Genomic DNA, 14,004 nt, shown 5'->3' with positions numbered 1-14,004 from the left:
TACGGTAATGCTCTATAACCCTATTCCGACGACGGATAACACCATCATTGATAGGATAAGAACAATTATATTTTTAAAATTTCAATTTAAAGTTTCAAAATGGTTATTTACTTGTAATTATAATGCTTCCTAAAAAGGGGTTTTGTTGGAGAAAAAGGGTTGATGTTGCTTGGGAAGAAAGTGAATTCAATACTTTATGTCAAGCCTAGGGTTTGTGAGTGGTTTACCTTAAAGTACTTGATCATATTTTGTTGATTATTTTAATTTTTTTTATCTATTATTATCTTTAGAAAGGCACAAGCGTAAAGGTATTTTTTTTAATATTTCTTAATTCTTGTTGTTAGCATAGATTGTATTCATCAAAACTTATTTGCTTCTTTTATTGGTGTATAATGACATTTTTAATTCTAGTTACATTTGTATTTTTATATGCATTAGTATTTTGTTATGCTTTTGATAAGTGAATAAATGCTAATTATTTGTGATAATTTTTTAATTAATTATTTAAGTTTTTAATTATTTTATTTTAACTTATGTTTTAGTTTTTATGATTTAAGTGAAATAATTAAGGAAAGTGAGCTTAAAGATTTATTTTGGTTGGACTTTTAACTTTCATTGTTTTAACATTTTAGTCATATCTTAAGCTATAAAACTTCAGTTTGAATCCATAATATACTATTTCAAAAAGAATTAAAAAATCTATTTGAACTTATTTTATGACTCAAGACCAAAACAGGAAGGTGTCCAAAAATGATTTATAAGTTAAACGATAATCTTCCAAAAACTTTATAAAAAAAATCCTTGAATTCAATACAAATACTTTAGCCTTATGCAAATTTTACATATAAATAAATAATTTTAGGTTTAGAATGCTATTTTATTTTTGCGTTTTAATTTTTGCATGAGTAGTTAAATTCTTTTTCTAATTAAAGGGATTTAATGGTTTGATTCTCCAAGTTTGTGCGATCAAATTCTATTTTTTCTTTACTCTTTTGTAGTTTTATATATTCTATTTTAATTAAAAATATTCAAGTTTGTTAACTTGAATTGTTTGATAACTTAAATTGATTGACTTCTTAATTAGAATAGTTAAATATGTAATTATTTAATTATACTAATATTTGTAATAAGTAACATGTTTGGGTTTAAATAAACCTCGTTTGTGTGTTTGTTGGTTAAAATTGGGTCTCTCATCTATTTAATACTATTGATAAATTAAATTTAATGTATGAAATTATATGATTGTTTGTTAATAAATTATATAATTTCAACGAGCTTCCTCTTGGTTACCGAAAAGGTAAGGAGAGATCAGTTGCTAGGTGTTTCGTCGATAACTATAACCAACTTATCATAAATATTAAAATTTATCTTTGGATCAATGATCAAACTCATAAATCAAAATTGAGGTTTTACTTTTTGGCAAGGATTTCATTATATTGATTTGCTTAATTTTTATGTGATATTTCTTTTGAAAATTTTAATTTTAATTTTAGAATTCAATTTTTCTTTATTTTACTTGTTTTCACTAAAAAGAATAAAGTTGTTTGTTAGAGTTGTATGACTCAAATTCTAAGAGATTGCTTGCAAGTCAAGTTAAATAAAATATATTTAGCATTTATTAGCATAATATATTTGATAATGATTAGAAATAGGTTTTTTCAACCTATAAATAGATGTAGTGGAAACTCATCTTGTATTATTCAAATTCAACATTAGTGAATTTTCTTCTCCTCTGCCCGTGATTTTTTTCCCGAAAGGGTTTCCACGTAAAATTTGTGTTATATTTTTCTTTATTTTTCTTTACGATCTTTCTACATTGTCACTATTGACGTTCAGTTTTTAACAAATTGGTATAAGAGCTTTTTAGGCTGCTTGTTTTCAATCACGGTAATGGAAGTATGATATTTCGTTGTTGGATCGCAACACCAGATTCTCATTGTGGAAGATTAAAATGTAGGCATTCGTTACGCAGATGGATTTAGAGGATGCCTTGCTAGGGTTAGAAAAGGTACCTTCGATATAGGAAAAGAAGAAATGTAAAGATCGAAAGGCTTTAACGTAATTACATCTGCATCTTTCGAATGAAATTCTACAGGACACGATGAAAGAGAAAACCATCGTTGCATTATAGGCAAAGCTATAGCACTATGCATATCGAAAACCCTAACTAGCAAGTTGCATATGAAGTAGCGCCTTTATGCTCATCATTTGGAGGAAGGTGCATATGTGCACAAACACTTAAATGTGTTTAAAGAAATTCTCTCGGACCTAGAGGCCATGGAGGTTCAGTACAATAAAGAAGATTCAAGGTTAATTACATTTTTTTTGTTGCCCTCGTCTTATTCAACCTTTAGAGATACGATTTTATATGGCCACGAATCTCCCACAGTTGATGAAGTCTATACTTCCTTAACATCGTATAACAAGACGAAGCATATTGTGTCTAGATCTGAATCTCAGGGAGACAGTCTCATTGTTCGTGGGAAACAGGAACGAAATATTGATAATAATCGTAGGAGGATAGAGGAATGAAATCCTAGAATAAATCTAAGGGTAGATCAAGATATTCAAATAGAGGTAAAACCTGTAACTTCTGCAAGAAGAAAGCGCACATTAAGTCTGAGTGCTATAAGTTGCAGAATAAGATCAAAAGAGAGGTGACGAATCAAAAGGGAAAACAACCAAAACAATCCGGTGAAGCTGATGGTGTAGAAGACTACAGTGATGGTGAACTCCTAGTTGCTTCTACCAATAACCCTAAAGTGAGCGATGAGTAGATCATTGATTCTAGTTGCACATTCCATAAGAGTCCCAATCGGGATTGGTTTACAACATATGAAACAGTGTCTGAAGGTGTTGTTTTGATAGTAAATAATGATTTATGTAAAATCATAGGTATTGACATGATTAAAATTAAGATATTCGATGAAGTCATTAGAACACTTAGTGGCATACAACATGTATCAGAATTAAAGAGGAATTTGATTTTGCTTAGTACTCTTAATTCAAAGGGGAAAAAGTACACAACTGAAAGTGGGGTTTTGAAGATTAGCAAGGGTTCCCTCGTTGTGATGAAAGGGCAGAGAAAGATTGTCAAGTTATATGTTTTGCAAGGTCCAACTGTTACTGGTGATGCATCCGTTGCTTCCTCTTCGTTGTTAGATGATGATGTTACTAGAGTTTGGCATATATGTCTAGGGAATTTGAGTGAGAACGTCATGGCAAAATTGAGCAAAAGAGGAATTCTTGATGGAAAAGGCATTAGCAAACTGAAGTTCTGTGAGCACTATGTTTTTAGGAAGCAAAAGAGAGTTTGATTCACCAAAGGAATCCATGGCACGAAGAGAACGCTGGATTATATATAGTCTGATCTTTGGGGATCATCTAGAGTGCCTCTGAGGGGTGGCACTAATTATATGTTGACGATCATTAATGATTTTTCTAGGAAGGTTTGGGCATTCTTCCTGAAGCAGAAAAGTGATATGTTTTCCACGTTTAAGGCTTGGAAAACTATGATCGTGAAGCAGACAGAAAAATAAATAAAACACCTCTGTATAGATAATGGCTTGGAATTATGTTCTGATGAGTTTAATGAATTGTGCAAATCAGAAGGGATCATGAGACACTTGATAGTTCGTCATACTCCACATCAAAACGTCGTTGTAGAATGGATGAATAGAACAATCATGGAAAAGGTTCAATGTATGTTGTCGAATTCTTCTTTACCAAAGTCATTTTAGGCTGAAACAGCCTCTATTATATTTTTTTAATTAACCGGTCTCCATCCATTGCCATTGAGAAAAAGACTCCACAAGAGATATGATCTAGTAATCTTGTTGACTATTCTGGTTTGAAGATTTTTGGGTGTTCTGCGTATGCTCATGTTGATAATGAGAAATTGGAACCTATATCCATTAAATGTGTTTTTCTTGGTTATAAGGCTGGTGTTAAACGATATAAGTTATGGTGTCTTGAAAATAGAAAAGTTTTGATTAGTAAAGATGTTATTTTTTATGAAACTACTATACTGTCTAGCTTATCTCTTAAAGACTCTTCCAATAAAGATCAACAAAGTCCAAGCACACATGTGAAGCAAGTGGAGCTATAGATTGATCAAGAATCTACAACAGAGTCTACTTCTCATGCTAGTACAGAAACTCATGGTAGAATGGCTTCTTCATTACAACATTCTACTGCCAAGAATAAACCTAGAAGAGAAATTAAACCTCCAAAGAGGTACGCCGAGGCTGATCTAGTTACTTATGCTTTGAACATGGCTGAAGATATAGATGCAAATCAAGAGTCATCTACTTATTCAGAGATAATTAGCTATAAAGATTCAGGAAAGTGGATGTTCGTCATAAAAAAAGAGATGGAATCACACCATAAGAACATAACATGGGATCTAGTGAAGCTTCCTAAGGGTAAAAAGTTTGTTCGCTGTAAATGAGTGTTTAAGAAGAAAAGGACCCAAGGAATTGAAAAATTCATATATAAAGCAAGGCTAGTTGCAAAAAGGTTACAGTCAAATTCCAGTTGTAGACTTTACAGATATGTTTTCTCCAATTGTGAAGCATAGTTCAATTCGAGCATTGCTTGGTATTGTGGTCATGTATGATTTGAAGCTTGAACAGTTAGATGTAAAAACAACGTTCTTACATGGAGAACTTGAAGAAGATATTTACATGCAACAACTAGAGGGGTTTATAGTCTCAGAAAAGGAGTATTATGTTTGCTTGTTGAAAAATTCCCTTTATTGCTTGAAATAGTCACCAAGGCAGTGGTACAAGAGGTTTGATTCTTTATGACTACTCATGATTTCAAAAGAAGCAGCTTTGACAATTGTGTTTATTTTAAGAAAAACAATGATGGTTCTTTTGTGTATCTACTCCTATATGTTGATGACATGTTTATAGAAGCCAAAGATGAATGAAAGATAAAAAAGGTCAAAACCCAGCTTAGTAAAGAATTTGAGATGAAAGATTTGGGAGCAACAAAGAAGATACTTGGGATGGAGATTCTCAGAGATAGAAAAACATGTAAATTATACCTAAGTCAAAAAGGATACATTGAGAAAGTTCTTCACAGGTTCAATATAGAGAATGCCAAGCCTATTAGTACTCCATTAGGACCCACTTCAAATTTTCACTGGCTTTGTCTCCACAATCAAATGATGAGATTGACTACATGTCACGTGTTCTATATTCTAGTGTAGCGGGTTCTCTCATGTATGTTATGGTTTGCTCACGTCTAGATTTATCACATGCAGTTAGTGCAGTTAGTAGATACATGGCAAATCCCGATAAAAAACACTGGAAAGTAGTTCAGTGGATTTTTAGATACTTACGAGGTACTACTAATGTTTGCTTATAGTTTGGAAGAACTAGAGATGCAGTCATTGGGTATGTTGGTTCTGATTTTACTAGAGACCTTGATAAAAGAAGATCTCTCATCGGGTATGTCTTTACTATTGGAGGTTGCGCAGTAAGTTGGTAAGCCACTTTGCAAACTACAGTTGATTTTTCTACTACGGAAGCTGAGTACATGCGATTACTGAGGCTTGTAAAGAACCTATTTGGTTAAAATGACTCTTTGGTGAACTCAGTGAAGACCTTTAGATCAATACAGTGTTTTTTGATAGTCAGAGTGTCGTCTTTCTTAAGAAGAATCAAATGTTTCATGAGAGAACAAATCACATTGATTCGGTATCATTTTGTGCGTGATGTTATTGCTCATGGTGATATTGTTGTGAGCAAAGTTAGTACTCATGATAATCCTACAGATATGATGACTAAGTTACTTCCTATAACCAAGCTCGAGCATTGCTTGGACTTGGTTGGTGTTCATTGTTGAAGAATACCCTAAAGAGGTTCCATGGAAGAGGTAGAAAACTTGTTCGTTGAGAGTTTGTGGTGAAGAAACTTGTTTGTTGAGAGTTCATGTCAAGGTGAAGATTGTTAGAGTTGTATGACCCAAATTCTAAGAGATTGCTTGCAAGTCAAGTTAAACAAAATATATTTTCTTTCTAGAAGATTTAGTATTTATTAGTATAATATATTTAGCATTTATTAGCATAATATATTTGACATCGATCAGAATTAGGTTTTTTCAACCTATAAATAGATGTATTGGAAACTCCTATTGTATCATTCAAGTTCGACATTAGTGAATTTTCCTCTCCTTTATCCGTTATTTTTCCCTCGAAAGGGTTTCCACGTAAAATCTGTGTGTTCTATTTTTATTTCTTTTTCTTTGCGATCTTTCTACATTGCTATTATTGACATTTAGTTTTTAACATTATCATTAGTATTTGTTGATTTCACCCTAGTCATCGTTATGTATAAAATTTATATTTTTTAGTAGAAATTATTTTTGTTGATTTCGATGCCGATCAACTCATCTTAACTTCATCTTGCCTAATTTAAATCAATCAGGAGGCTTGGTTAAAAGTCATCATAGTTCTTTATTGGTGCTTGTTTATCAAAAGAGGTCGAGCTATCTATCCAGCTATCTTTACTAATCATCATCTATCATCTACTATTTTTAATTCCAACAATCTTCATCTATTGTTTATTTTTCTTAGTTTTTTAATTCTAAAAATTTCTATTGAATTCTAAGAATTTTTCTTGATGAATTTTCAGAATTGAATTCAAGTTCCTTAATGCTGAAAACTATTCTTGCGTTAAGTTGCTTAGGAAGCAAGAATGAGTCTAAAACTTCGAGTTGATTGCTTGGGCTTCTTAAAATTCAATCTTAGGCTTTCAAATCAATTCAAGCTTGAGTGGCTTGATTATATCTCGAGTCAAGCTCGACCTTAAAAATATATGTTCAATCGAGCTCAATCCAAGTATCGAGCTTCAAATTTCTAGTTGAGCTTGATAGCATTTGGGCTGGGTTCGGCTTAGGTACAACCCTACTAAGTCTCAAGACTTTAAATTCTGTAGTGAAAATTCATTTCAGATGCCATGATTCTTGAGACATTGAACCCAAAGTGATAAAAGGACAGCGTGCAAACAAGTCCCAAAACTAATTTGAAGTTGTTTTGAATTAGAAGACTCCATTTTAATTCTGTGGCTCTAGACTGAATCTTACTATTTTAGGCAGCAAGCAAGGTGATTATTTAAGATTTGGAAGATACTTTCTTGATACCTAAGAACATGAAAATAACAAGTATAATGATTAAACAAAACTAAATATTAAGATAAATGAAGAAAATGAAAATAACAGTGTGAGATGGAATAGATAAACCTATGAAAATGAATAGAAGGATAAGTGTCTGATAAAACCTTTCAGAAAATATTTCCTGACAAACTCAATTAATGGTTCTAACCAACCCTCCAAGAACAAATACTTGGCAACTCGGAGTCTGAATAACTTCCCCCAAAATCTTAAATAAGATTACATAAGAAGAATATTCGAATGAAAATAAGAATTTCATCTTGCAAAATAAAATACTCCAAAGAGTACTTTTATTTTCAAATAATCAAAAACAATATTTGTTCGACTATAAAAAAACATAATATCATCCTAAAATGCTTAAAAATTAATAATAAATCACTAAAACAAATAACTTCATAAATGCATTATTGGGCTTATATATAATCAATTTTAAGCATCAAAATTGAGCGTAATATGATATAAACACAAATCAAGGTTCAAAACTCGTAAATCTCATAATAAACTAGCCTAGAAATTCTACTATCGCAATATTCACTAAAATGAATATAACTTGAGCTCCTCGACTCGAAATCAAGTGATTCAAAGTGCAGTTAGCAGACATCTCGACCCAAAAATACTTGGATCCCATCAAAAAATGCATTGTAATTTAACTGATTTTCTAGAGTAAAAAATTGGCAGATGTAGTGCTTGAATTGAATTTAATTTCTCCCCATTCTTGCATGTTGAATTGATCGTTGACGCTCAATAAAGTCTTCCAAGAATGTTTACAACCGTGATTCTCGATTTTGAATCAAGATTTCTAAGAATTGAATTTGGAATTTTCTTTAAGCTCGATCTTGTCTCTTTGAAGTTTGTTAAATCCATTAGTCACGAACTCATGTACGATCAAGTTTATCTTCGCTTGATGATATTGTTCCAAATTAACATATTTATGTGCTTTATTTTGTAAACTTTTGGGCTTGATGCTACTAACTTTGTTGTGTGTCGCTTATTTTTTATGTAGATGCAGTATAAGTTTATAATGTAGAGAGCACGTGAAAATATGGAGTCATATGAAAATTTTGGGCATGGGAGTAGCAATTCAGCGTACAAGGTTTTTTAGATTTTTAGGATTATTTTACTTTTATTAAAATATTATTTATAAAGATGTTTATTAGGAGTTTTATTAAGATTAAGTTGTATCCCTTATATTTTATTTAGATAAATATTTAATTTTATCTTTAAAAAATTATGTAAGAGTAGAATACTATGAATTAAATTTCAGTTTAAAAACTGAAACCACGGAGAGGGGGAGACATCCCTGTCTTGTTTTTGGTTTTGGAGAGAAATCAAATTTTGTTTTTTCTTTCAACAACGCCCTGCTCTTGTTTTGTTTTGCTTTATTCAATTCTAAATTTCTTTATTTTAATTTTCTATTGTGAGTAATTAAATTATTTTCTATCTAAAGGTGGATGAAATCTCGACATATGAGTTGTGAGATACGAAATTGTATTTAACTTTTTCTATTTGGATATTCGTGTTTTTATTCAAGAGATAGATGGGAGCATCTTTATAGTATTGTTTTTTACTTTGTTTCAAGAAGAATCCTTTGTACAGTGTTGGAAACAATACACAGTTGGTAATGTAGCTTAGTATAACTTTTGTTTAGTTTTTAAGGCAGATTTCTTATGTATGGTCACTGTGGGTTAGAATATTTCTATTACAATTAATATCCATTATAAATATGCTTCCAATTTATTTGTTATAGGGAACCGAGAAGTTATTTAAATGAATTAGGAGATAATGAAATCTATTTCAATTGCAAAATACGAGCTGATGCAAGCATTGAATCATTTGCTTGATCTTTGTTCATAGATGATTGGTGTACACTTCGCATTGATTATTTATTTTTTAATGTCCATACATATTACAAAGTACTATATATTTTGGAATTGAGGATTTGACCACATTCCCATATTAGGCACATCTATACCACTTGTGGGCATACCCCTTTCATTAAAATTTAACATTGTAGAAAATGGAGGCGTTAGAGCAGCAGGAAGGCATGACCACCTTTTCTTTATATGGTAGGTAGTTTATATCACCTTCCCTTGCTCTAAAATGCAACCAACAGTATTAGCCACACAATTAAATTCCTCTTCTTTTTTTTCATGCAACATACCGACCATACATTCAGCTAAGGGTAGGGATGAGAAAGAGATGTATATTTCTTCAAGGCACTGGAGAAGAAAATAAGAGGAGGTAAGAAGTTTGAGCAGCACAAATGGAATAAAACAGCATTATATTGATAGATTAATGATACGGAATAGATTAAAATCAGAATTTTATATTTAGATAAAATTATCTTATTTTTATTATTAATATATTATTAAAAATTAAATAGTTACAAATATAATTTATTTGTAGAGTAGTTTACTAAATATTTAATTTTAAAAAAATATCAATAAAATTGTTATGATATTTATCGTTACCGACCCAAAACCCAAATATAACCTCGAGTTACCGACCCACAAAACGAGTAGATGCGGAGGAACCGAGTCCCCACAAGGTAGAGACAATAGGGGTTTGCGGGGAGAGCTCATGAGCTAGGCTTACATGTTCCTAGGTGCTCGCAAGAAGAGGATGCAAAATCAAGTGGGCAGTTTCATGAACACGGGTTAAGTCTAGAACAGTATACGTGTTGGCACGCATGGAGCCTACCTAGGACGTCATTTCAATGAACAGTAATTGTATCTTATAAATATTTGATTTCCCTCACCGAGAGGACACATAGCAAAACACTCAACAATTTGGTGCGGTGAGCGTGGATAAACTTCCAATCAACAAATTTTCTTTCAGTTTGTAATAACCAGAATGGCTCTCCCAGGCAAAAATTTCCCCGTCAATCTTTCATCAGGGCAAGTTGGAGCTTCGGGTACAGGTGGTCAACCTACCAAGGCTGATCTGTTTGCCAGCTGGTTTGCTGACCAATAGAAAAACTTGGGTAATGCTACCCACACAGGGGCCTCAAACTCCTTTGACCTAAATTTTCCTTCTGTCCAGAGGTTACAGTTCTCTTTTGGTCAAGAATCATCGCCATAGTAGTTTTTTGCTCTTTAGAAGAAAATAAAGTAGATGAATGAGCAAATGGCCCTACAGAACGTGAGGTTTGAGCAACATAAAACATTTCATCAGGAGCTCTTAAAACAAAATGAGGAGTTTAGAAAAAAGGTACAATCGAACTACTCCGATTTTCATGACAATGCAGCCATGCAGGAAGAAGGTCTTGGCGTGCATACAAAAGAGTGGCAAAGTGAGATGGATGCTTTATGATGAAATGTAAGGGCTTTTTACCCTGAGTCTCGGGATATGGATTGGCTCTTTTGTTCCAATAATCCTTTGGCTCTGGAGATAGCGTTAGTAAGCCTACCGACTGATTTCAAAGTCTTGAAGAATATGTTTGAGGAAAGGAAAGATCCACGAGCTCATCTTATGTAGTATAATGACTACATGAATGTGTTGGAAGCTTTCGATCCCACTAAGTGTAAGGCCTTTTCCATGACACTCAATGGGAGTGCAAAACATTGGTACTTGTCTCTTCCTTAGGGGTCTATTCGAAGTCTATCTCAATTGGGACAGATGTTCTTAGGACAGTTCATGGCATATAGGACAATTATGAGTACTTCTATGGGTCTGATGTCTATGAAGCAGAAGGAAGGAGAGTCTTTATAAGACTATGTGAAGCGTTTCTATGCGGCAACATTGAATATTAAGAACCTTGAGGATCAATGGCTTATTGATGATTTCATTATAAGAGTACAGAATGAATATGTACAACATTCCCTCACCGACAATAGGCCTCAAAGTTTGGTAGATTTATATGAAAGGGCCCACAAGTTCGCAAAAGCGGATGACATAAAAATAGTAGTACGTGGAATATTCCAGAGCGATGACAAGTAGTTCAAAAGCATAAATGAGGCTCACAGTAAACAAGGGCCACCTCATCAGGCTGTGCATGTACAGAACGAGAGACAACAGAAAGCACAACCACAGAATGAGTCACCTAGGGCATCTCAAAGAGCCCAGCCCAAACACATGAAGAGGTGAAAAGCTTGGGTATACTGCCTTGCCCTTCCCCAATGAGGCACAGTGCAAGAAGGTGAGGTTCGAGAGATAGGTCTGCTTTCCACGATTATGGGGGGCACAAGACTGAGGATTTTTTTTTCTTTGAAGATGTTATTGAATAAATGATAAGAAATGGCAAGCTCGCGGACTTTGTAGCTCAGAGTACCACCCAGCAAGGCCAAAGTTCACGTGCTGAGGCTAAGGGAAAACAGAAGGTAAGAGCCACCATACATGTACTCCTTGATACAAATGAAGATTGGGCAACCTCCAATACGAAGAGGAAGGCTCATCTAAGGAGTGTAATGTCGGTTAATTCACCTAAAAGATCATGTTTGCAAGGGAAGTGGAAATTTGAGTTTAGTAACGAGGATGAGGAATTAGTGTGCGATAAGGAAGGAAACGGACTGATGGTTGTATCTGTGACTATCGTGGGCTTCGAGGTTAATAAAATACTCATTGACAGTGGAAGTGTAGTTGAATTTCTAACTTGAGAAGGTTATCAAAAGATGGGGTTAAAAGAGTAGGCTTTGTCTAAGGCTAGTTCGTTTTATGACTTTGCGAACCACGCTATCAAAGTAAAGGGATTTATTACTCTTCTCGTCACTTTAGAGGATAGCGAGCACACGACGACTAAGTAAGTGAGTAAGTACGATTTTTTTTATAGTCGATGATCCCATAGAATACAATGCTATCTTTGGACAATCGGTAGTGAGGATGGCCAAAATGATGATTACTACTTTATGTATGAAAATTAAATTTCCCACAAGGACAAGAATTGGATTTATGTAACCCAATCAACAAACTGCCAGATAGTGTCATGTTATCTGTAAGCCAGATGCGATAGTGCATACCGAAGGAGCAGAGCTTGCAGCAGGCAAGGTTGAATAGTCAGGTTTTGGACTTGGATAGCCTAAATGCAAGAGATAAGAAGAGAAGAAAAAATCTTGAAATGACAGAAGATACAGAGACTTTGCAGTTGTTTTACGACGACAAGGGAAGAACAGTAAAGGTTTCGTTGGCACTTGTACCTGATGAGATAGAGAGATTGGTTCAATGTCTGAGGGCAAACTCTGATGTCTTCACGTGGTCTGTGACAGATATTCCAAAGGTAGATCCTCAGGTAATTGTCCATAGACTGAATGTGCTTCCCGATGCTTCCCTAGGTTGTAGAAGCAATGAGGCAGAATTCATCAAAGAAATTGAGTATTCGAACGAGATTTTGAATGTTGTCATGGTAAAGAAAGCTAGTGGCAAATGGAGAATGTGAATTGATTTCACCAACCTCAATAAGGCATACCCCAAGGACAACTTCCCTTTGCCATCAATCGATCGCTTAATGGATGCGTCTTTAGGGTACAAATTCATGAGCTTCATAGATGCTTTTGTAGGTTATGATTAGATCTTCATGGCCCTAGAAGACCAAGATAAAACAACATTTGTTACTGAAGAAGACCTGTTCTACTATCAAGTTATGCCTTTTGGTCTAAAGAATGCAAGTGCAACCTCTCAAAGGCTTGTGAATAGAATTTTAGAGAGGTGACATATGAGAGAACATGTGCAGAATTTATCATAAGTATTCATTATCTTGAGAGCTCACAGCATGAAGTTGAACTAAAAAAAGTATGCCTTTAGTGTGTGAACCGAAAAATTCTTGGGTTTTGTAATTTTCAAGAGGGGGATAGAGGTGAACCTAGAAAAAAAAATTTTCTATCCTGGATATACCTCCCCTGCGAATGATTAAAGATATCCAACACCTAACAGGGAGAGTTGTAACACTTATCAAATTTATTTCCAGAATGGCAGACAAGTGCTTACCCTTATTCAAAGCTTTAAAGACTTTTTTTCATGGATCGAAAAGTGCCAGGAAGCTTTTGAAAAGCTCAAATCATATCTCACCTCCCCTTCACTATTCATGTCATTGAGCGCAAGGAATACCTTGTTCGTTTACCTAGAGACCTCAAATGAGACAGTGGTTAAAATTTTGGTCAGGGTAGAGGGGGCTCGCCAATTTCCAGTTTATTATGTGAGTAAATTGTTACAGGGCAGAGAATAGAGATATGCAAAGATGGAAAAGCTTATTTTTTCTCTAATCGTAACAGCTCGCAAGTTGTGCGCCTATTTCCAACCTCATCCCAACACGGTCATGACAAGTTAGCCTTTTAATGATGTGTTGTCTAAAGCTGACACCTCCGAGAGAATAACAAAGTGTGGTATCGAGCTAGCTAAATTTTCATTGAGTATGCCCCTAGAACAGTAGTAAAGAGCTAGGTTCTAGCGAATTTTATAGTGGAACGCTCTTTTCAGCAGGCAACTGACCTCGCAAGCAACTTGTTTTGTCTAAAATGTCCTCATATCCATTGTGTGAAACATAGTAGTTAACCCACCATAGGGGGATGCGAGCTTAGACAAGTGTCTGAAGAAATGGACAATATACGTTGATGGTTTTACAGTGAAAACATGAGCAGGGGTAGGAGTTCTATTGGTTGATCCTGATAAAAAATGGCAATATGGGTTATCTCTCAGCTTCTAAGCATCCAATAACATTGTTGAGTACAAGGCCTTGATATCGAGATTGCAGCTAGCTCGCCAGCTCAAGGCAAGCGAATGAGTCGTTCACACTAATTTCGAACTCATAGCAAAACATATGAACGGTGAGCATGAGGTAAAAGAGCCAATATTGAAAAAAATATCATGCCATGGCAGCTCAATTACTTGTTGAAT

Source organism: Gossypium hirsutum, chromosome D01 (genome assembly GCF_007990345.1).
Source record: "Gossypium hirsutum isolate 1008001.06 chromosome D01, Gossypium_hirsutum_v2.1, whole genome shotgun sequence".
Classification (NCBI taxonomy): Eukaryota; Viridiplantae; Streptophyta; class Magnoliopsida; order Malvales; family Malvaceae; genus Gossypium; species Gossypium hirsutum.
This window is presented reverse-complemented; position numbering follows the sequence as displayed.